The sequence below is a fragment of the Neovison vison genome, chromosome 4 (assembly GCF_020171115.1).
Source record: "Neovison vison isolate M4711 chromosome 4, ASM_NN_V1, whole genome shotgun sequence".
Classification (NCBI taxonomy): domain Eukaryota; kingdom Metazoa; phylum Chordata; class Mammalia; order Carnivora; family Mustelidae; genus Neogale; species Neogale vison.
In genome coordinates this window covers 8,550,755-8,573,139 of record NC_058094.1, presented here as the reverse complement: position 1 = coordinate 8,573,139, position 22,385 = coordinate 8,550,755, and the positions used below count along the sequence as shown (strand labels likewise).

General features: G+C 54.4%; 1 protein-coding gene across 2 annotated transcripts in view; it reads right to left on the bottom strand.

Annotated features, from left to right (window-relative positions):
- ST3GAL1 (ST3 beta-galactoside alpha-2,3-sialyltransferase 1) overlaps positions 1-22,385 on the bottom strand; it is an 89,548-nt gene that overhangs the window by 43,541 nt on the left and 23,622 nt on the right. The window lies entirely within an intron of this gene.

Here is a 22,385-nt window from a genome sequence, read left to right as displayed (position 1 = left end):
GAAGCAAAGCCATGGGACATGGGGTACAAGTCAAAATGATGCAAACATGAAGCGCAGGCTGCCCAGCTGCGCTGGGAGTGATAAAGTCCTTTGTCTCTGACCCAGGAAACTCATATTTTCTGCCAGTATCTGCCGTCAGGCTAATTGCTAGCTAGCCTCATGGCCACTCTCCCAGCTAGCAAGTAGAGTAACACCTTAAGATTTCCTCAGTCCTGCAGGGCCACTGGCCACATGTGACAACTTTTGATTAAAATTAAATACAACATAAAATTTTAAAAAATTTAAAAAAATTAAATACAATGTAAAATATAGCTCCTCAGTTGTATCAACCAAATTTCTAGCGTTTAAAGGCTTTAGGTGGTTGGTGGCTACGGGTTTGGACAGTACAGATATGGACCATTCCCCTCACGGGGGAGGTTCTCTTGGCAAGACCTGATCTAGGAGATATGAGCAATGAGCACAGGGTGTGGGGTTCCATCCTTCCTCCTACCACGTACTGGCTACGAGAATGTGAGCAAGTTACTTCCTCTTCAAGTTCCTCTTCCTCATCTCTAAGAACAGGAAAACGGCTGACCTTGTGGGTTCTTATGAGGATTCCACAATAACCCATACAAAGTATATCTAGTCTGGCCCTGGGGGAAGGGCTCCTCAAACAAAAGCTAACATTTTTAGGCCCCGAGCAAATGCTAACTCCCCCTTCACACCACAGGGAGGGTGGAGGGCATTATCAGGGATGCTACAGAACAGGAAGGAAGGGAGCAACACACAGAGGGGCACAGTAGGAAGCCGGGCCCAGAGGTTCGGCCTCATCCCAAAGGCAAGTGGGAGCCTTCGAAGACCACAGGCAGAGGGATGCCTCGTCTCCCGCTACCCAAGCTCACAGAGACAGCGTGGAGAGAAGGAAGATCACAGGCTTTGGGACAGAAGACATGGGTGAGATTCTCCCCCTGCCACCTATGAGTCGTGAGGCTCTGGGCAAGGCGTTGGGCCTCGAGAGCCAGAGCTTGACCCCTTGCAGACGCCGGCATCATGAGACCCACCTCACAGGGTTATTGAGAGGGTTAAGTGAGGTAACACGGGCAAAGCTCCCAGAACAGTTTCCAGCACACAGTAGGGAAGCTAAGGAAAGCAGCTTCGTTCCTTTTTCTCCTCTCCGGAAAGGAAGGCTGGCCCGGAGGACGAGCAGGAAACCTGAGTGGCACGGAGGGGCGGGCACTGGTAATCAAGAAGTGCTGGGCTTTCCTTAGGTAGCAGATTACTCCCAGTGACCTACGGACCTTCACCTGGAGAGGCAGGTTTCAGGTTTTCATTTTCTTAGCTGGGGTCAGGCTACTTGGAAGGCTCTGGGTCCCTGTAGAACAGAGATGCTGTTGGCACCCAGCCTGAATGGCCCGTTCCCCCTTAGCTGCTGTGGCTTTTGGCTCCAGAGGACTGCCCTGGCTAGACAGGAGCCACCTTGCAGAGAAGGAGCCCACAGCCTGGCCCCCATCCCCCCCGGAATGACTGAGGTGCCTGGGATTACATGATGCTGGCATCCTTTGCCTCCCTGTGAAGCCAGCCTTGTCACGGGCACGCTTTGTGCTCCAGGTACCCATGGAGTCAGCTGAGGGTTGACTATAGCTGGAGGCACATCTCTGCTTAGCTTCTTTCCTCCTCCTGCCCACCCTGTCTTCCTCACCCCCGCCCCATTCTCCTGGAGCACCTCCTTAGTAATCCACACACACCAAATGCCTGCCTCAGGCTCTGCTAGCCAGGAACAGAGATCCCTGCGTGTGGCTGGTCTGCGTAGCGACTGCCAGTTAGAGAAGTCCTCAGGAATGCTCTCAAGTGCAGAGAACTGTTCAAGAGCAAGGCATGTCTTCAGCAACCCCCTGGCCCATACCCTTGGCTCCACATGAGTGAGAGGCCAGGGACCACCTGTCATTTAACAAGGACTCCTCGGGGCCCAGAACGTGCCAGGCCCTGTTTAGATCCTGGTGATACAATGGTGAACACTCACTAACAGCCCAAGGTCCCCTCCTCTTGAAGCTGATGCATCAAATCAAACAGCAGAGCACAGCGAACACTTCTGCAGAGAAAAAAGTGGGCAGGGAGACTACGGACGATAGCCCTGTTTAGAGGCGACCCTGGCGTGACCTCTCAGCCAAGCCACCAAATGAGTCACCCATACAAAGGCAGGGGTGAGGGAAGCAGAGTTCAACCCAAGGGGAGAGGCAGAGCGAGATCAAAGGGCAGAGACAAGTGGGTCATCAAATGGGCAGAGGTGACTCTTCCGGATTCCCTTTCCCAGTCACTTCCCCGGGGTTGGCTCCATCCTTGGGAAGCCAGGCGACACACCTGCTCCCACCCGAGCTCCCAGGTCAAGACCACATCTCACGTCGGGTTTTCAACACCAATACCAGAGATCAAGCTTCGCGAATGAACCGAAGAGTGGCCTTTTGAGCACCAGCTCCATGTTCCAAACTGCTGGCTTCTCTGTGCTTTCCCGGGAAGGCGCCCCTCAGACATGAGGCCGTTAAATAGTTCATCGTCCTTCATTTCATCCCACATCAAATGAGACCCAGCTGCAGGAGGCATTGGGGAGATCGGCGGGAGGTCGTCAGAGAGGAGCTGAGGCAGAGGGTGGACTTTTGGAGGGGCCAAGGCTCTCAGAAGGCAGCCCGCGGTACCTCCTGCCACGTGCTCACCAGGCAACCTGAAACCAGTGCCGAGAGTGTCAGGAGCCTCAGTCTCCTCCTCTGGAAAATGGGTGCGCCAGCGGCCGTGAGAGAGGGAGTGAAGGCAGCTCTGGGACTTGGCACACAGGGCACAGGTGTCTGGTCTCTCCACCACTGACAGCGTCGCCTGCCTGGGCCCGGGGTATGGGAATGGAGGGTCCTCCTCCTCCCTGGGGTATGGGGATGGAGGGTCCTCCTCCTCCCACTGTGGCTGGGAGCAGCTTGGGGACACAGGGTGAAATCCCTTATGAGGGAATACGGGGAATGGGGAAGGACTCTGAGGAGGCCAGCCTTTGGTTCTTTCTCCCTAAGTCCTTACACTGGGCTATTCTTCCATAATAACCAGTGACCTTTTCAAACAGGATTTTAAGTGATCAACAGAGGGGCTTGTGGCCAGAGCAGATAGAGGGCAAGGAAGGAAAACTTTGCCATTCTCCCTCCTTTGGTCTCCAGCATGATTATCCCATGCCCGAATTAAATCCTTGTGATATACCTGCCCATTCTGGCAGTAAATACTCATCTCGGGGGTTTTAAAAGATCAGCAGACACAGTCTGGAAATTCTCATTGAGCCAAAGCCTGCTAAGGATAAAGAAGCAAGGTTATCTGGGGGTATGCGGAGGTAGATGCGCAGGGGATTGGAAATCCTTGGGGAGGTAGCAAAGATGAATATGATGGAAACGTCCCGGCACATCTGATAATACAGAGGGGCGACTGTCTTTAGTGAACAGCTACTATGTGCCCAGCAGGTCGCATCCAACAGCTGCCATTCACTAACCAGGCACACGTGCACCGTTACAAACCCCTGATGTGGACTAAGCCACCTCATCCCGCAAACAACCCAGCATTAGGGGTCTAGTGGCACCCCACACCTAGGCAAGCGCAGAGAGGGGAAGTCGCCGGTCCAAGGTCACACAGCCAGAAGGTAGCAGAGTCAGTGCCTGAATCCAGATTGTCAGGTTCTGGGGCTGAGGCTGGGAGTGACACACGCCGTCTGTTCATCTCCCTTCCCTTGGTCTCCAGACCTTGAGCGTTCCATGGACCACGTGAACTCTTAGGGAGCACCCACTGAGGTTCAGAAAGGGGAAGGGTCTGTCTGTGTGTCCTTGGAGACTCAGCCCAAGTCTCGCATCTGCAGGAAACCTTGAGGCTAAGCAAGCCAAGGGGGTGGGAGGGAAGCAGAAGGGAAGGAGGAGAAAAGCCACTGGGCACGCAGACCCAGAGAAGGAAATCCATCTCCCCCTTTGCCCTTTGCAACACCAGGTGGGATTTATGAGTTTTTAATTAAAATTTTTGACAGACAAGCTGCATCCTACACGCCGCACTGGGTATGAGAACACCTGCGAGAAGGGATCAGAAGAGGCCCGAGAGGTCCATCAGTCTCCTCTGGCTTGGTACAAAATTCACATGCGACTCTTTAACATTAAGCTGACAGCCTGGTCCATGGAAGGGTCCAGAGCTGAGGTGGGGGGGCGGGGGGAGGGGGCAAAGAGGGGGGCAAAGGTGGTTCCATGGAAGTTGGGGGTCCTTGTTTAGGGTCCCATGGGGGCTGCCCGGGACTAGCTGGTTGACTGCACAGGTCTTTCAAGTGTTTCCCGAGAACACAGCTTTCAAGGTCAGCAGTGAGAACACAGGTCAGAGAGGAGGGCACGGTGCAGAGGAAACCCCTCTGGAATGCCACCCTCTACTCTGGGCCACCATGTTCAGCGTCCCGATGCCTCTGGCCTTGACCCAGTCCTGTGCCTCTCTCTACAGCAGCGCCCTCCCTCACTTCTCCTGCAGGGGACTTGGGACCTACCAAGGTGCAGGGCGGCGGCGGCACGTCCAGGATGCCCCGTCTAGAACCCACTGGCAGAATTAATCACTCGTGGGGGCATTTTGCTCACGCTACTTTTGAGTCCTTTTTTTTCATTCTAGCTTCCCCCCCTTTCCCACTGAATCTTGGAGTGGCAAAGTCCTCTTTTGAGCAAAAAATTCTGTATTTACATAAAGGAAAAGACAGAACACATTAGAAGCGCAAACTTTCCTAAAGCAGGAGCTGGGAAACTAGAGTCCGGCCCCCGATTTTTGTAAATAGAGTTTTACTGGAACAGAGTCGTGCACATTTATTTTCATACTGCCTGCGGTGGCTTTTGGGCTACAATGACAAGCATGTAGCTGCGACACAAAGCCTGTGGCTCTCAGAGCCTTAAGTATCCACGAACAACCCTCAAGGAAATAGGTGTTGGACGCCAGCTGGATGGGATTAAATATCCCGAGCGATAGTGAAAAATCAAGGTGAACTAAGAAGCAGATTTGCAGCACGCCAGGCACCTAGTAGCCATAATATATAAAGAGCACTTATAAAATAAGGACACACACACACTTAATTTCTAAAAATGGTTAACAACAGAAAAGGCAAATCAACTGAGAAGAAATGCAAGTCACCAACTAGCTCTAAAGAGTGGCTCCAGGTCACTGATAATCTAAGTGATACACAGGACAAAGAGATGTCATTTCTTCCCTATTGGAATCTCAGGGGTTGAAGAAGGAACCGCAGGACTGACCGACCCATAGTTCATCCTTCTGCCTCTCTCCCACCAGATGTAGCATGTTCCCAGGCAATGGGGAATGGGTGTGCTTTGCTGTGGTTTCGGGGTCACCAGGAAGCTCAGAGTACCCCAGAGCCACATACTCTGGCTGTCTATCATGCCATCAGCATGGCGTACAGAGCAGACCCCATGCCTCAGGGTAATCCGCTCCCTCACCCTATTGTCATCTCCATTTTCTGGAACTCTCTGTTCTCCTGCCCAGCAGGCCTTGGTAGAAATATATGCCTCTGAGGGGTGAGTTCTTCCCCCACCCTCTTGGGAAACAAAACCTTCCCACAAGACACCACTAGCCAGCTGGCCCACCCTCCAGAGACCGCACCCTGCTTTGCCTCCCTGGGCCACCTCTTTCTGCTTTGCCTCCCACATTCTCTCTTGTTCTCTCTGTTCTCATCCTACTAACTCCACATCTGGTCTTGAATTCTCCAATCTCATTCCTGCCTCAGGGCCTTTGCACCTGCTGAATGCCGACCCCTCCCCATCATTCCTGCTTTAGTTCAAGAGGAATTTAAGGCCAAAAGTAATTCCCATTTCTCTAACATTTTCTTTGGCCATCTGGACCCATCTGCCAGAACACACCCTCACAGTAAATAGCTCTGTGAAGGCTAGCAGCGCAATTACTAAATGGCCAGCCAGTGTCACGGCTGGGACATCAGGAACTGGAACAGCTCAGACTCTCGTAATTTCAAGCCCAGGTTCATTTTCCTGGGCCACGAGGTTGACCACAAGGGAGAATAAACATCCCCCACTCGGTCTGAGATGTCACAAGCAGTCTCTTTTTTTAAGAACGCTGGTTCAAGGGTAAGGACACGTCCTTCAGTCAGACTCCAGGCACTCAGTGGGCGGGACCCTCTGGCAAGAGGCCAAAGGTGTTCTCTGCACCATCGGGCTGAGATTTATTAGGTCAGCGAGCCTACAGACTGCCCACAAGCTGCCCTCCCAGCAGCAGGGGGCCTTGCCATTACTGGCCACGGGTGGGCCAGCCACTTCCTGTGGACTGGCTGCCACTCATAATGTACCCTGTGCCAAGCACCCAGCCAGGCTTTTGCTGAAACCATTCCAGGGTCACTTCTGGCAGCACAGTAGCTGGACAATCCCATGCAGGAGGGCTCAGAAGCCCCAGCCCTCCTCCCGACTCTGTGATTACAAAGATGTGTGACTTAGAGAAAGACCCCAACCCTCTCTGGGCTTTAGTTCCTACTTTGGAGAAAGGCAGCACCAAGGAGCCCCTCAGGGTGGTGGACAACATGCCATACTAAGCCACAAAGAACTTTGGGTCACCAGTCCCTGGGGGACCCTTGACAAGTTCCCAAATTCTTAGTCTTGGTTTCCCGATCTGTCTAAGCTGGTGCTAAATCAGAGGGGGTTGAAACTGCTGCCTCATGGGCCTGTTTTGTCTGTGCCAAAACTCTGAATTAGATTAACACTTTTAAAATCAGAAAACCTTCACATGAAAATCTGAACCTCTGGCTTCCTTTGCTAGAGGAACAGATAATCCAGGAACCCAGGGCTCACATTCCCCCGGGGCTAGGCAATAGCCATATCCTTTGGTCAGGACCTGGTCAGTCTGCCGGTCTGCTGCAGACCCCACTATTCCCTAGTGTTGACCCAGGCCTCTTTATCACACCTGCACTCCCCGCAAGGCCCCTGCAGATCCAGGAAACAGTGACCCCTGGACTGGATATTCTAAGGGCCCCCTCTGCTCTGGCTTTCCATGACTTTCCTGATATTCACACGCCATTAGAGGCCGCCCTGCCATCCCCTGGTGTAGGGAGTGGAGGGCTGCCTCTCATAGCTCTGCGAAGGGAGAGGCCCTGCCTTTGCCAGGGTTCCGATCCGGTCATCGGAAAGATGATAGCTCCTGGGGGGTACTGAGCAGCCACCAGGCCACACTGAGCTTGCACCGCCCTCCGTAATGACCTGCAGTGTGTAATCTAGCCCCATGGAGAATCCTAAGGAAGGAGGGCTTTTTCCCCAGGCAATTTCCTGATCGTACAATTTCAGGGTTGGAAGGGACTTTAAAATGGCATCTAGACCAACCCATCATTACTGTCTTGCTGTTGGCCCAGCACTGCTGGGAACTGAAAATACAAGACGTGGCAAAAGCAGCCCCACCCAGGCGTCCTCCCGGGCTGCGGAGGCCAGGAGAGAAAGCAGGTAATGACAACGCAGGATCGCAAGGGCTCCCGGACCCCATAGCTACGGGCACTCAGCGCTAAGAGTAAACAGCGTGTAAATAATCTTCCCTAATTCTCCAGAGAACTCTCCCAGGAAGTGCTGTTTCTCATACCATTTGCAAGGGAGGACTTTAAGGCTCAGAGAGGTTAAGGCCCTTGGAGGAAGTTGCACAGCCCATAGGATGCTGAGGCAGACTTTGATCCTGGAGAGGCCTGGGACCAGAGCCTGCTGAAGGGGCAAATGCCTACCTTTCTCTTGAAGGATAAGCAGAAGAGGGAGCGAGCCTCGGGCTGGGGAGGGCAGGACGGGCACAGAAGTCCGGGGCCTCCTTAGCAATCCAAGAAATGCACATGCAAACAGGAGGAGGCATCCCTTGACCCCGATAAGCCTGGCACAAATTCGCAGGCACCATGATGCCAAGTGTCCGGGGTACGTGTAGTCCCAGAACCTCACGCTGTGCTAATGGCAAAGTAGACTTGTCAGCCATAGGAGGAACCACCGGAAGTCCTGGGGCAAGAGACATATAGGCAGGCTCCATGCCCCACCAACACTACGCCAAGGCGAACACCAGAGTCATCCAAAGTTATCAAGGAAAGTACAGAGCGACTTCCAGAATGTTCTTATATGTGCGAGAGGAAGAAAAATCCCGGCTCATAGAAATTTTTTTTAAAAAACGAGGGAACTGTTTCTGTTATAATGTCAAGGTGAGAGGAGTCAGAAACAGGCTGATTACAGGATGGCCCAGGAGGAGTCCGGGATTAGATACCAGCACAGATGAAGAACTCGGGAAAGGAATGCAGGCAAGAATCGGTACTGCCAGCAATCCTGCTTTGGGACCTTCGAGAAGCTCTTTCCATTCGTCCCCCCTCTCAGCATTCATTCATTCAGCATGTCTGCATTGAACACCTGCCGCGCGCCCGGTAACCCGCCCGGCGGGAGGCCGAGGCAGGGAGCCGCGCGGATGAAGCCGCTGCGGGCCGAGGTGCTCCAGGGAATCAGCAAAGCACGAACCGCGTTCTCGGTCAGAGGTGCAGAGGCCCGTGATGAAGAGTGAAGAGGAGGGCCCTGAAGGAGCCGGCAGCAGAGGTGTGCATGCCATGTCCTGCATATCCTACGGGGAACCCCTAGGGCAAGCCAGTGCCAGGATCACAGAACCTTCCATGTCCTGACGCTTCTGCCTTCCAACGGCTGCCAGTCGTCCCAGCTTCAGGAGGGCCTTAACCTAGACTACCATGATGCCCCTAGACACCCAGCGCGGCTTGGAGAAAAGAGGTTGAGCCTGGCCCACCTGGAACCTTCCCTTGGGAGCTCTTGGATTCTGATCCCGCTTCAGGGGCAACAAGAGACCCCACCCCCACCCCCTGCAGAGGAGGCCGGCTGTGCGGGGCTACAGCCTTCTAGAATGAAAGGACATTCATGTGGGGGCATCGAAGGCCTCAAACAGTAACCTTGCTTCCACTCTGCAATTCCCCTCCAGGAATCCCTACTCCAGGAAATGATAAACCGTGTTATTTTGAATAGCAGAATGCAAGAGAGCAGCAACGTGCCCCACCTTAAGGAGGGCATTAAGGACAGTGAGGCGTGTTCAAGCAGCCATTCTGTGACGAAGAAGTCTCCATCGTTAGTAAAGCCCTTGAAGAATTTAAAATAAGGCGGGGAAACATCTGCTGTACTGTTAAATTGGAAAAAAAAACAAACAAAAGAAACAATACCAGAATCAAAACTACAGTCTTAACAATACAGGAACCAAAAATGCAGAGAAAGGAAATACTCTAAAATGCTAAAATCAGTACTTTCCGGGACGATTTTTTTTTTTTTTTTTGCTCTGTTTTGTTTCCTCTGGGTCATTATACTTTTTCTCTGTTTTCAGGATTTTCTTCAGAGGTCATGATCACTTTCATGGTAGTCAAATAAGACAATTAAAAACAAAACAAACCCTAAACCAGTCATGGCACCTTTAAAATGTTCTCTTGCGGCCCAGTGCTGGGTGGGCTGGGTTGGCGTCTCCCCAGAACCTTGACCTAGTGATCTGTCCAGGGCTGTATGTAACGAGAGAGTCTCCCAGGATTGGGGATTTCACTTCCAGGGGCTTAGGCCTCTGGAAAGGAGGAAAATAGGGAGCAATAAAGAAGACCAACAGGGACAGCAGGTAAGGATTGTGTAACTGTGCAGACCCAGCAAAATATGTAAATTGAAAAAAAAAAATACAAATGGCTCCCAGGAATGACGGCTTGGGGAAAGACTGTCCTGGACCCCCATGCTCCCAGTGTGGGCCATGCTCCTCACCAGGCCCACGCTCCCCTCCTGGAAAGTCTGTGGGATGGTGGCAATGTCACTCAGGAACATAGATAGGTCCTTCCCGGACTCGGAAAGCTGTGACCCAGGCACACTGTGGTTCTATCTCCTCCTACTCCTCCCGGTGGGAAGGTAACACAATGTCTTGTATCATACATCAGGGCTGAAGGTCCGGCTCAGAGAGGTCATTCACTTGCCCGAGGCCACACAGCTGGTCAGGGACATAGCAGGGAGTGGGACTCAGGCCTCCAGATCTGCAGCGCTCTACCCCAGAGCACAGCTGGCCCAGGAGCCATGTGCTGGCATCCAAAAGTCTGGGTTCCAATCCACGTCAGAGAGTCACTCGGCCACTGCGGGTCTCGACGGTCAGCCGGAGGAGATCAGGTTTCATCTGTGAACTGGAGGTCCCCCTCAACGCCCCTGCCCCATCCAGAACAGACAAGGTGCCGGGCAAACGGGCGTTAGAGCAAAGAGATCAGCACGGACTCCCGGGAGGAGAGCTGGCTCTGCTTGGACATTTGGCAGAATGTTTCCACACTGCTTTCTGGCCCAAGAGAGCCGGTTTCTGGCCAACTGTGCTCAATGTCTGTCTAATTCCAAACAGATGGGTCTGCGCCCTGCCCCCCACTCTTTCTCCACAGCCTCCTGCCCACCCCCCTCCCCTTGCTCCAGGGGCCTCCTGCCTCTGACAGGGCCAGAGGGAGGAGCTGAGGGCTTGCTGGCTCTTCCTAACACCACAGAGGCAGAGACTGGGCGTCTAGACCCACCCTAGCCAGAGGAGGGACAGACCCCATCCCCTGGGGACACCTCTGTCCCAGCACACGTCAGTCACAACCACCGGAGTCTGATTCTGGCTCTTTCAAATCTTGGCTGGGACCACTGGGCAAAGGTCTTCCCCTCTCTGTGTCCCCCGTAAAGCAGGCATAGCCAGGCTGAACCAAAGCCACATTTTAACGGACCCGAGGGTTCATGCAAAGACTTAAAAGAAGCACGCCACGGGGGGCGGAGATGGGCTCTGCTGTCGCCTCTCCTGTTCTGTGTCATATGTACAGTCCAGTCCCCTGGAGTCCCCAGGACCTCCCTAAGGCAGGCAGCATGGTAGGCACTCTCCCCAGGGACTGTGGATCGCTCCCCAAATACTGATCTTTAACGAGGGCCAAAGAAGTCGTAATCATCCCAGTTTTTCAGATGAGACTTGGAAACACAAAGAAGTGAAGAACTCATCCATGGTCACCTGGCCTGGACGTGGCCCAGCCAGGACACAGACTCAGGAGGCTCCCCCCAGGACAGAGCCCTTAACCACCAGGCAGCGCGGCTGCCTCCAGCAGACAGCACCGTTCCGCAGGTGAGCGGATCCTGTAGCTTCTCCCAAAGGCAGCGCTGAGTGGGGAGGCCGGCCTGGGCTCTGGGGGGCCTGCAGCCAGGTGAGCTCCAGAGCTGAGGACCCCCTCCTGGCTTCACACGTGCCAACGTGCCCCAGTCCCGGAGAGATGCCGGAAACCCTCGCCCCCTGCGCTTCCCTCTCCCGTCATCCACTTCCCAGCCAGCACCCAGGGGCTGTGCCCCTGTACATTGTTCTAGATCAGGAGGAAGACAGCCTCAAGGAAGAACTTTAAGGTCCCCCACATGCAGAGCCAGCCAATTTGTGTGGAGTTCTCACTAAAAGGGTCTGTCTTATCATAGTGTTTGCTTCAACCAGTGAATGTCTTTCTTTTTACCCAGCCATTTGTCTCCAGAGAAAAAGGCTTCCACGGAGGGGCCAGGAGCCTCGCTACTATTGGGTTCCTGAGATAGATTACATGTCGGAGAGAAATGAGAGAAGACTGGGACTTTCGGGCAATAGTGAAACCACCGTAAAACCCTGCCAATTAGAGGGCTCAACAACAACAACAACAACAAAACAAAACAAAACAAAACAAAAAATGGAACTGCCAGGCATCCGGGGTGGAGGGAGCTCAACGTGTTTTCCTAGACTTGCAACACCACCCAGCATGAGGTCGGAGGGGTAGCTCCCAAGGCGTCAATGCATGAATTTCTGCAGCTGAGGGCAGTGGACGGGAGGTGCTGTGGTTCCCGGGAGCACTAAGGGTGGGAAGAAGCTTCTGGAAGGAGTTAGGGCGTGGGGACAAGGGACCGCATCTACTGAGAACCCAGGGTGTGGGGATGGCGGGACACTCAGGTACATGGCTGGACTGAATTCTCAGGACCCTTTAGGCAAGCTGGGCCTGGCAGCCCCAGGAGCCAGAAGAGAAAACAGAGGGTCAGAGAGGCAAGCAGACCTGCCCAAGCCCACCTGACTATTGATTCTTGAACTCAGATCTGGCTGATTTCAGGACACCCATCCATGACCGCTAAGGCTCATGTTTGCACAGTCACCCCCAAGAGAAGGGGCTGCTTTCTAACAAAGGAGGGGGTGAAGTGTTGTTTTACTCAAGGTGCAGGGAGGGACCTTGCCTCTATTTATTTATAGGTCAAAAGTCCAAGAAGGGGTTTGAGGGTGTGGATAAAGCACTGGATTGGGAACTGAATCACCCAGGTTTAAATCTGGCCTCTATGATGAGGGGCGCGTGGGGGGCTCATTTAAGCGTCTGCCTTCCGCTCAGGTCACGATCGCGGGTCCTGGTATAGAGATTGGGCTCCCTGCTCAGCGGAGGGTCTGCTTCTCTCTCTCCCCCTGCTCATGCTCTCTCTCCCTCTCAAATAAATAGATAAAATCTTAAAAAAAAAAATCTTGCCTCTCCTATGAATGCTGTGTGATCTTGGGGAGATGACTTCAGTTCTCTGTGCAATGGTATCCTCAGCTGGGAAAAGGGGGCTGGGGTTGGTAGCTTGTTTGATCCACGTGCTTCCCTCCAGCTCTGGATCCGACCGCCGCATGTCAGCTCAGCACGGGTGTTAGGAGCAAAGGCCCCAGCGCAGGATTGCTAGGTTCGAGTCTCAATGTGGTCCTGCATTCCATGAGCTCAGGCATGTCGCTTTTCTGTGACTCATGCTGCCCTGCATAAAATGAGGATAATGATACCAGGGCATAGGCTCTTATGCAAATAATGTGTGTGAAGCACATTGCGGGGTGCTCTGCCTCAGTGGATATCAAGAGTCAAGCCATAGTCACGCAGAGCGCAGGACAACCTCACCGCGGGAAGGAAACAGCTTTTCTGCTTGGGGCGGGGGTGGTCTCGCTCCTCAGTGCCTCCTTTCTGGGGGACTAACGGCAGCCAGGAAGCTCCACATGCCCCAACCCCCACCCCAGCTCACAGACGCGTCAATCCTGGTGGGCCCTGGTCATGATTGGGTGCTTAGAAATCTGTGGGGTTGCCCACTGGCTTCCAGAAGGGAGGCATTCGCAGAATGTCAGCGTCCAGAGGGCTACGCCAAATCCTCCTATAGGACCCTAGAGGGGACGGTGCCCACCCCCACCCTGAGCTCATTAAACTCATTCCTGAAAGGTCCATCTGGAGGAGGGGATGGTGTCTATTATCCCCGGGGTGGAGGAGGGTGGTGCTCAGCTTAGATGCTTAGAGGGAAGGCGCGGGTCTAGTCCAGAAGATCAGGCTCAGCAGCTGTGGAAAGGTCATCCCTGCGCTCACTGACCCATCCCCTGGCTCACTGTGCTGGGCTCCGGGCTAGTCACAAGGGCGCAGAGCTGAGTGTAGCACAATGGGACCCCCCAAGAGCCGCTGTCCCGCGAGGGGCCGTGGGAATCAGTAGACAGTGCATACATGTGCTAACCCAGCTCTTTCCCTCTACAGCCTAGAAGGAGTCCAGACCAAGGGTCAGTAAACAACAGCCCACGGGTCAAAGCTGGCCTGCCTCCAGGTTTTGTAAACGAAGTTCTGCAGGAACACACCTGCGCCCGTCACTGAAACATGGCCCGTGGCTGCTTTTGCTCCATGATGGCAGAGTCCAACAGTCAAACCGAGACCCACAAAACTGAACATATTTACGATCTGGCCCTTTAGAGATCAAGTGTGCTGCCCCTGCAAGCCCGGGGCCACCTGGATCCCTCTGGCACACTCAGTGGTGGTGAGATGAGAATGTCCCACGGGGATAGGGACAAGGGCAGAGGCCAGCATGAAAGCAGATGGGGCATGGGGGACAGTTGTCCAGGGTGGTGGCCCTCCTGCTGAGGTGATAAGGGCTTGGCAGACCCCCCTGCTGGGTGAAGAAATAGGGGTGGGTGTTCTCGGCGGAGGGATGGCACGCGTGACGACACACGGAGAGTGAAACACTGAGCTGGTCGTACGTGCAGTGCAGGTGGAGGGGGGCACACGGGGGACACCAAAGCCTCTGGGGCAAACCCGTAGCCGTCGGTCCCAATCCGGATGGAACAGAGCAGCCAGTGAAGGACTTCCTAGTTCTCTAGCCTGGTCCAGGTGACACGCCTGGAGTTCAGGTCTTCTTTTCAGAGGTTCGCCCAGTCCTCGAGCCATAGAATTTAGCATCTAGCAGGGGAATCTGACAGGCAAACACCAGGTCGGATGAGCTGAGTGCCCGGCAGGGGCACGGACGGGACGGGAGCGGGGTTCTGTGGAAGGAGGAGATGGGTCCATCTGGAAAAGGCTCAACAGGGTCCCAGGGGAAAGCCAGCATTTTTGGAGAGCCCTAGGAACTCAGATGTTGGGAGCGGGTGCTCCTGAACAAAGAGAAGAGGTCACAAAACTCAGGACCGGTGGACGGTCCCACTTGGCAGGTGGAAAAGTGAGAGACCCAGGTAAAGGGGAGAAAGGTGGGCAGGCAGATAACCTTGCAGTTGGGGATAGGAGCCTAGAGGCCTGCGCAGGATGACACGGGCTCCCAGAGGAGGGATAAGGACAGTGAGGGGTGCAGGCATGGTTTCCCAGAGGAGGGAACGTTGTCACTGGAAGGGCTTAGGGAATCAGCCGTAGGATGTCACTACTGTCCATTGAGAGGCACAATGTCACACTTGGGAAATGTCAGTCACCTCAAGGCCAAGGAGGCTACCACGACAGGCCTTCCCCCTTGCTCCCTGACCATCTGCTGGCCTCTCACTTCCTCTGTAGGGGTCCCCCTGTGTCTGCTGCTCAGATGCCCCAGGCATGCTCCTGCCCGCTTAGGGTGTGGTGACAGCTGTCCCCCAGGTAACACAAGGACAAGGCTGTCACCTCCTCCAAGTCTCCCGAGGGCAGCCAGCCCCAGCCACCCTCCACTGGCTGCTCTAACGCTCACCACTTCTCACCCTCCTATGAATGCCGGACTCCATTTGCTAACTTCAGAGTTAACCAGAAGCCCCCCCCACCCGGAGGTACAATTCACGAGGGACGGCTTGTGAGTTACCGAGGCATTGCCAGCTCTCTGAGGTCCACCTGGCGCAAAGAGGCATTCATTCAATACTTGTCAATTCATTTAAGGAATCAGCCGGAGTGGGGAGCCACAGTCCGCACCGGAGCAGCAGGAAGGGGAGCCGGCATTTCAGCGAGACATCTCCCAGAGTCCTCCACGCGGGTCCCACGCTACAGTGACCGAATCGAAGCCAACCTTTCGTCTTTTTATTTTTTGGACTTCTGTGTCTTTTCAAAGGCTAAGAGGATGCATGTGCCTTTGTAGCGTTCATACCATGAGCTTCCAGACAGAAGTATTTCAGGACAAGGCTCCCAGCCTGAGCGTCGTCCTGGACGGACACAGTGCAGGCTGTCCTGTGCAGCCGGGGCTTCCGGAAATCCCTGGGCCCAGGCCCTGTGGATTCCTTCTTTGATTTCGGCCCTGCCTAAGGGGCCAGATGTTCTCGCTCTGGTGGCTAAATGAAGACGGTTACGTCACCAGCAAACAGAGGAAGGAAAAATGAGGAGCGTAGTCCAAACTCGTCACCCAGCCCTTGATCTGGTTTCCAGGGAAGTGAAGGGGAGGGGAGCCGTGTCCTCACATATGGGTCCCGGGCTTAAGGTCCTGCTCCATGAGGCACTCCCTGCACACAACCCTAGCTGTGTCCAAAGCTTTCCCCGCCTGGCAGGGGGACAGAAATGCCGGCTTAAGTCATGGCGGTACTGAAAATTCAATTTCGTAGAAATGATGTATAGTGGGTGACTTCTGTGGCAGTAACTTTAAAAAATATTTTATTGGCATTAGAAGACGCATAGTATATGTGATAGGAAGTATATATACACACAAATATATGCACATTCACATAGGGTATGCGCATATATGCGCACAAAGAGCATACATCAGCGTATGTGTGCACAGACAGCACAAATAGCATTTAATACATCCCTGGCACTGTTCTGAGCGTTGTGCATATCCACTCATTTAATGCCCATAGGAATCTTATGCAGTGGGTTCTATTATCCCATTCCATAGAGGATGGAAATGAGGCAGAGAAAAGTCAAGTCTCTAGTCCAAGGGCACTCAGCTGGTGGCAGGTGGGCCTGGGATGTGAGCTCACTTCTCCCTTAGGCAGCCTGTTAGAAAAGCCATCTTCTCCAACACTGCCCCGACACTCCTGAAATCATGTTCCCGGGACCCCCGGGGGTCACTGAGGCCCTTCCGGGGAGTTCATGATGCAAACCAGTTTCATACTACTCCTGAGACATCATTTCCTTTTCCCTGTCTTACGAAGGCACCGGCGAGTGTCCCAGAGGCGAGGGACGAGGGATGTCAGAACCGATGGAAGGCGGAAGCAGACGGGAGACCCTGGCTGTTTTCATTGAAGCCAGACACCAGAGAGATCTGCAAAACTAACACGAGTCTTCTTTCTCATGGTCTATTCTGGCACGTAGTCGTTCCTCGTCATCCGTATGTGACCACGTGATTCACCTATTATTGTTACTTTTCAAGGAAGGCACATATCGGAAAAGCACTTCTCAGTGTTCATGACTAACATGACACACGTTACGAGAGAGAAGCCACGTACAGGAAAGCTGTCTGGGGCCATGGGTAACGCTGAAGATGGCAAAGGAGTGAGGAACACAACAAGCAGCTTGAGAACCACAGCAAGACACCAGGCAATGCGGCTCCACAGCCCAACCGCAGGGTCCTGGGGAGGGTCTGGCAGTTTGGACGGGACTCCTTCTGCATGGTACAGGAGGTAGAGCACTCCGGGCCCTGACCTGCAAAATGCTCAAAGATTCCCCAGGCACCATGCCAGCCAATATGCCTCTCCCCACTGTGTGTGTGTGTGTGTGTGTGTGTGTGTGCGCGCGCGTGTGTGTGTGTTCATTGATGTCCACGTGTGTGTGTGTGTGTTCACCGGTGCTCACGTGTGTGTCCACCAGGGTTTGCGTGTGTGTTTGTTCACTGGTGCTTACGTTGTGGGGGAGCTGGGAAGCACAGCTTTGGAAGGCCATCTTCTCTTCCCGCCCTCCCTCATTTTCATATGCATCCATTCAAACCACCGAGGAGCTAATTAAGAGCCGGGTAGGATCTGGTTCCACTGCTGTCAATTAATCTGCCGCTCCTGACCATTTTTATTGTGGAGGGATAACTTCCAAGCCACAGCTCTCTGGCTTCCCCCTGGATGCCGGAATGCTGGGGACGCCTAAGGTTCCATGGGATGTGGGCATCCTATGCCCCTCAGGGTCCCTCGGCGCTCTGAGTTCCAAGGAAACCCATGGGACTTGCAAACCCTGGAGTTCTGCAAAATTCCTGAAGCCTATAGGATCCAGGAACCAGAGCGAAGGATTTGCAGATATTGCCAACACCCAGAATGTCAGCATCCCGGTTCGTGCTGCAGGAATATAGTCTTCCCTGTGAATTACCAATATCCCAGTTTTACAGATGAGCGTGAACTGGCTGTGAACTGGGACTCCAGCTCCAGTGCCACCCGCACACAGCTGAGAGCACCTGCTCCCCCTGTCGTGCCGCACGTTGCTCCCTAGAAGGGGAGGGCTGAGGACCAGCTCCCTCTCCTAACAGAGGCACGTGTCTCTGTCCCAACTTCCTGTCCCATCTGCCGCTCCAGGGCCTGGACTCAGGGCCCCCGCTGACAGCAGACCAACTGCCTTGCTAAGGTTAGACCCCGCCTGCTGCTGCCTCCACGCCCTGGCCCCGTCTTTCCCTGAGTCCCAGCCGGGATGGCTTTCCAGCCTGCCTTCCTGCCTTTGTCCCACAACAAAGTCACAGGCAGCCAAAGCATTTTCAGGGTAGTTCAAATGAAGGAAAATCCTAAAGCATAAAGATGTTCAACAGAGCGCTGTTTATAATGATAATGATACCTATATCATGTGCCTGTATTACGGAGAAATACGTAGTAATGGAAATGGTTAAGTCACTCGGTACCACCACCTGACGGAACAGCACACAGCCGCGAAAGCGCTCCCTGAGAGAGTCCCCAGTCAGGTACTGGGGACGCAAATGGGGAATGACCCGGCCCAACCCACACAGGGGTTTCGATTAACTGTCCCTCTGCCTGTCTCTGAAGTGCCAAGAGCCAATTCCATTCTATTCAACCAACAGAAGGCCAATCCTATTCAACCGACAGAAGGCCAATCAGAAGGCCAATCCGAGGCTCCTGCCCCCAAAGCCTTCCCGCTAGCTAATCCCCCAACACAGGGGGCATTTTTAGCACCTGGTGGAGGCCACTGAGCAACACAGCGACATGGCCCTGGGACGTTGTTGGATGCAGGACGGTGCTTACCAAATGGATTTCAGACCGGCTGGCTTTGATTCCCGGTCACACCTTTCTTCCTTCTCCCCATGATCCAGATCAGAGGGGTGGCTTGCTCTCTCAGCGGGTGCACTTGCTTTACTTAACCTGAGGCAGGCACATGGTCAACAGCTCTTTAAGGAGCGTCCCGGCTGAGCAGTGAGGAGCAAGGGGACCGCAGGTAGTCCCAAAGTGAAAGAACCACGAGCTCCCAGAAACGGGATCCCCCCCCCCATTTCCAGTTCTTCAGAAGCTGGAGGCAGAAGTCACAAGAGGTGTGGAAGGCTGGCTGATGCCCCGGGAAACTGAAGATGAGAGAAATAGTCCCCAAGGAAGCCCAAGCCTGCACCTAGCTCAGCAGAGCCATCAGCTGGCTGGACAACATGGGTATCAGCCCAGTGGCTGGGGCTGGTCCTGTGTGGCCGCGACAGGCGGTCAGCTGTGCCTGCCTTCATGCATCCGTGTCCTTGCAGATGCAGAGTGGGACCCGGCACAGGCGGATTTTCAGTAAGTCCCCGTGAAGAGTGAGCCCCACTCTTGCTCCCCAAGGAGCTGCCAGTCGAACAGGGAAAACACACACGGGCCCCGCCTGACGGGTCAAGTGTGCTCAAGCCACATACAGGGGTCCTCTGGAGGATCCAGTGGGGACGCCGGGGAAGGGGGCACGTCGGGGGAAATGATTCCCAGAAGAGGTGACACTTGAGTTTTGAAGAGGGATGATTTCAACAGGAAGGTACAAAGAGGAGGGTGTCCGTGGGGGGGGCGAGCTCGTTCCGAGTCCTGGAGACGTGGAACTTACTTCATTTATGATGAATGGCTATTCCTGATAAACACAGGATGATCGGGATCTACACAGGCGTATCTAGAGCCCCCGCAGAAGCCACATCCGTACGGACGGCCTGTAGCTCAGGTGTCTGACAATTAGTTTTTTCAACTGTGATATAACAAAGTCCCTGACATCAAACTTTTGATTGCAAAAACATTCACTTTGAAGATCTCTCTCTCTCTCTCTGGCTAGACGGGTGATGGGCATTCAGGAGGGCCTGCTGCAGTGAGCATCGGACATAGTAGGGAAGGGATGAGCCCCTGAATTCTACTCCAGAAACCAATATTGCCCTGTATGGTAACTGAGTAAAATTTACATTATAAATAAATAAATAAATAAATAAGTAACAAAGACATCTGTCTCCAAGACAAGCATCACCAGCGACACTAGATAAACAGCATGCCACCCCCCCCCCCTCAGAAGTCCCCTTTTAGAAAGCCGGGGGGTTGGGGGGACAACTCGAAGTGACCCCACTCTTCCCTTCCCAAGGCCTCATTCTTGCTTTTACGTTTTCAGTTCACCAATAAAGAGGAAGCCTGCCAAAGCCCGGCACCCCACCCCTCAACCCCAGGAAAGGCGGGACCCCAGTATCCTCACTGGCTCAGATCGGGGTCGCTCAGTGTAAGAAGCCCGGAAGGGGGGCGTTCCTAGGGTGTGTCCCTGGAAGTCGTCCCAGGGCAAAGTCCTACCCAGAACAGTATTTGCAACTCAGCTGGAGGTCGGGACTGCTGTGTGTCCACAGGGTCCTAAGCACCCTCACATAGAGCAGCACATCTGACCTGCATGACATCCGGATGAGGATGTCACTACAGCTGTCTTTGGTGCGTTGTGCCCACGAGAAAACACGGATCCAGGCAGGTCCAGCACCTTGCCCGACATGGTACATACAGTGGGCCACAGAAGTGTGATCTGAACTCAGGCCTTTTGCTTACACTCTTCATCCTGCTCTTAAAATTCCTCCGTGACTCACAGGAGAGCAGTGTTAAGGCCGGGATCCTGGGTGGGCCTTGTCCCGCCCTGCTGTGGCGTTTGGACTCTGTCCCAGGGCCAGGAGAGGCATGGACACTGAAGAGAGGAACGACATGACTGGACGCCCTTCGGGAACAAAGTTTATTGGTAAATGTCCAAACACTTCTCTTCCAGACATGACTGGAATAAAAATTAGTCATTTGAGGCCAACTCAATCTGTGGGCTTGGCTTCCTAAGCACAAAGGAAACTTCCATGCTTCTGGTGGTCTAGTGCCCACCCTCCCCGCCTCTTGGGGCACGAGTGTCACCAAGGCCTCTGGGCCCGGCCACCGTGGTTATTCCGAACGTGCGTCCTCCTGTGGAGGAAAGGTCTCCGCCTCAGCCGGACACCTGCCCCAAGCCGGCAGGGACTGCTCGCCCACAGCCTGCCAGTGTGGCTTGGCTAGGAATAACAACGCAGTGACGTGTCACACTGACTACGGGCCAGGCACCGGGCCTGGCTTTGTGCGCAGCGTCTCACCCTGACAGGCCCTCACGGGAGACGGTCTCCCTTATGGCTGGGAATCTGGGAGGCAGAGCTAGAGACGGAGGAACCTCCAGATCCACCTCACGCAAGACCTATTATAATGAACCCTCAGAGCCCGGAGATCCCCTTGGGGTCCCCGACCCCTGCTGGGTGGGACTGGCCCCATCTTCCCAGGGGAACGAGGCTCAGCAGGTTAGGGACTGCGCCGATGCTTGCTGCTTCCCCCCTTCCAGCCGGGTTGTCAGCCAGGGCTGGACCTTTGAGCCCCTTAGGGAGGGCATGCACCATTGCCCACTGCCCTGGTCTCAGGTGGGTGTCGGACCTTTCTGGAAGATGCTAATCACACGACCTTGCCGGCAGATGCTAATCTCCTGCAACCACGGTGAAGAGCATGTGATTTGACGTCCAGAGTGTCCGTGGGTTCCCCACTCTGTTCTACAGACGAGGCAACAGGTGCAGGGAGGCCGGGGCTCCGAGGGCACTGGGACCAGTGAGGGACCGAGGAGGGCTGCCGCTGGAAGACACGGGTCTGCAGCCGGCTGGGAGAAGGTGCGAGCAGAGGGAGCAGGCAGAAACCTGCGCTGTCACCAGGTCTCCATTCCTCACCGCTGGCTCTCCTGGGCCAGCTCTCAGACACCGCTTGCAAATGACGTGTGGACGGATGAGCCTGGGGGACTGGCGGGGGGCGGGGCTCAAACACTGTGACCACGCAGTTACCATCCCCTCTGGTTTTCTGTGTGTCCACCTCCACCTGCTAGTGAGCCCAGGTAAAGCTCGTGCAGAGCAGTCCCGGGTTGTCCTGTGCTGGCGATGTCCTTTGGCCCTTCTGACTTTGGCCACTCGGGCTGTGTCCCATGCACTGCTCTAAAAGAATCAGGCAGCAAGGATCACAGACAGGCAGTATGGCCAGGGGCCTGGGTGCCCGAGGCAGACCACGCGCCTCGAGAGCCCGGCTCCTCTGCTTACTGACGGCTGAGCAATCTGTGGCTGAGTTACTTTATCTCTCTGTGCCTCCACCGGCGACGAAACAAGGAGCATGACAGTAGCCGGCTCCCAGGGTGGCTGGGCTGGAGGAGAGGGGCACGGGCTAAATGGGTTGATGCTTGGGGCTCTAAGAAGAGCACGTGGCCCACAGGCAGACCTTTGTAATTGTTGGCAAATGCTCTGCCAGAACCTGCACTCCCGAAGTTTGTGTGATTGCTCAGAACACACTCCCGGGAGTGGGATCACAAGGTAGGACTCTTGTGGAATGGCCAGGAAAATGCCTTTGAAAGTCCCAGCAGCACTAAGAAGAGCAAAAGTCTTTAGCTCTCATTGGTTAGCCCAAGAACAAGGGCTCGGAGGGCTCGGAGGAACCGGAGGGCAAGTCCACCCTCCTAGAGGCCCAGGATCCCCACTGCCAGCCTTCCCGCCAAGTCTCGATCCTCAGCCTCCTGCTGTAATGAAGTCCCGGTGCCCAGTCACCCCTGCGGCCCCAGGGTCCCCAGGAGAGAAGGCATTCTTCCCGACCCCGCAGGAAGCCTGGCCCAGCCCAGGGAGGCTTAAGTTCCAGCCCTGGGCTGCACGCCACTTTCCTAGGGCTGGTCTGGTCTTGTCTTTTCTTTCCTTTTCCTTTTTCCTTTCTTCTTTTCTTTTCTTTTCCTTTTCTTCCTTCCTTCCTTCCTTCCTTCCTTCCTTCCTTTCTTTCTGATT